Source organism: Grampus griseus (genome assembly GCF_964374135.1).
Source record: "Grampus griseus genome assembly, chromosome: 5".
NCBI lineage: Eukaryota > Metazoa > Chordata > Mammalia > Artiodactyla > Delphinidae > Grampus > Grampus griseus.
Window position 1 is genome coordinate 118,348,559 of NC_138998.1, and position 2,474 is coordinate 118,351,032.

Consider the following 2,474-nt stretch of genomic DNA (forward strand, 5'->3'; position numbering starts at 1 on the left):
CTACCTTCCAGCCAGTACCCGAGCTTTTCCAAAAAGGGTGCTAGAAAGAGCACTGAACTGGCCATTTGAATATCCATGTTGTAGGTCTGCGTGCATGACAATTTGGCTCTACCTTACTTTAATTTTTAACTTATTAAAAAAAGAGGATTTGAAACATATCTTTTCAAGGTCTCTTTCAACTTCATTTCATCCTCTATGTATTGCTTCCCTTCTTCAGTCTCTACTGCTCAGTACAGTAGAAGTCCTCCAGCTTCAGAATCAAAGAGCCTGGTGTACACTCTGCTTGCTTTGTGGGTTTTGGTGTCCTTATCTATAAAAGTGGGACAACGATGTCTTCAGCTCAGTTATTTGGAAGAGTAAACTAGCTAGTCAGTACAGTGCTTAAGACACCACTCAGCACAGAGCAGGGGCTTTCCCTTTTTGGTCTCCCAAGTGTCACACAATTCCCTTTTCCTTTCCATCTCTTTTCATGTTTACCCTTGTTTGCTGCTTGGGCCTCTACAAAAGGGCCTGGCTAGGTGTTCTGAGAACAAAAGAGACATGAGCCTTGCTGGGTCCTAAATAGGCTTCTCTTTGGAAAGACCAGAACTGGATAATGGGTATGACTGCCTTAGTGGCCCTGGGTGTTTGTGACAGGAGAAAGCTTCTAGTTTTATATAAGAAAAGGGTGGCAAAGGAGACACAGTTACAATAATCCTGCCTGAGTTTAACTGAGATACTCCAGGACTGGTTTATCTGGAAATCGAGCTCTCAGAAAAAAGCACTGCTGAGGTTAATGTTCAGCAAATTTCCATTGGTCACATGCCATCTTCAATATTTCTGCCCCATTTGTCCTATTATTTGCTTAATATTTTTTCTTGAAAATGATCCAAATTAGTCACTCAGTCTAGTTCAAGCAGTAATATCTGTAAGATCATGTTTTTGATGTGCTAATTATGTTGATTTCTTAATACACATAAGAGTAAATATATAACTATTAACATTTAAAAAATATTTCACCTAAAACCCTCTAGATCATCTCTGGGAAACACTGACTTACTTTTGATTAGAATTGGCAAATGGCTGTGTGATGGATGGAGGATTAGGTATGTGGAATGGGAAAAAGTCTGTCCCGGGGAACAGTGGCTAGTGGAGGCTCCAGTCTTTCCATGTCTATTGCTCAGGAGGGCTTCCTCTTGAGAGGTGGTTTGATATTGTGTTAAGAGCACAGATTTTAGAGCCTGACTGCCTAGGTTCAAATCCCAGCTATCGTCTTTTAGCCATGTGTAGCCTTGGGCAAGTTACTTAGCATCCTTGTGCTTCAGTTTATCTTTAGAAATGGGGGTAACAGGAGTGTCATAAGAATTTTGTGAGGATGCAGTGGGTTAACATATGTAAACCTTTCAGAATAGTGCCTGTTCTGAATGTAATTATAAACTGATATTATTATTGCTATTCTTCTCCTAAGAAAGAAAGACTCATAGTCTCCAATAACATGATATGTTATGAAGACCTGAGTTTAGCTTTAACAGCCCAGCTAATATTTTACTATAAAACACCAACCCAAATATTTTGAAATATACATATATTTTTAATAAGATAATTTGGCCTTGGTTCATAATTGTTAGGCTACTTCTGGTAAGACTTTATGCATTCCCTTTTCTGCTCTTCTAAAGTGCCAATGAAAAGATTTCATATTCAAAATTGTATTATTTACTAATTTACACTGTGACTTAAAATAATCTATCAAGGTTTAAAAGTTTAAGTCCATAAAATACTGTCTGTAGTCTGACCACAACTTTCAAAAAACACATAATACAGAATGCATGATATTTTAATTCTTTAGTGATATATCGAGGAATGATATTCCAAATTGTATTATTCATACAATGAATCAATAAAGCTTAACTTTTAAAAATGCTAAGATAAAGAAATTTTCCATGCCCAAGGCTCATGGTTAACTGTGCACATTAACATAAGTGCAAGAAAGCAAATCACATTTTATTATTTTTCACTTTGATGACAATAAATAAGCTACTTCATGTGAAAACTAATATATCCTCATTCAAATGCTCTACTTTTACTCTCTGATTGTTGTCAGAGTTGCCCTGTGAGTGGAAAGTGGGTGTTAGCCAGATGACTGTAGACTATTCTCTGCGGGGGATAGTTGCTTAGATGATCATGTTTCTGAAAGGATATCAGGTGACTTCCTTATGTGTGTAGGAAAAGGAAAGAAGAGTACAGAATATTTTATTTTTCCTGTCTTGTCATGAAACCTGGCTTAACTACCTGGCTTGTAGTTAAGCAGAAAAGAAACACCACTCTTTCTGATGTTGTGTCCTAGCTCTTAACCTGTTTTTACAGCTTTCCTTATGTATCGATACATTTTGAGTGTATGCTAAGGTCCCCTTTGATAGGTAACTCATGAAGTAAGTGGTTCTTCGTAACAGTCATGCAATATCTGGGATAAAAGAAGATAATGCAATTAAAAGAAG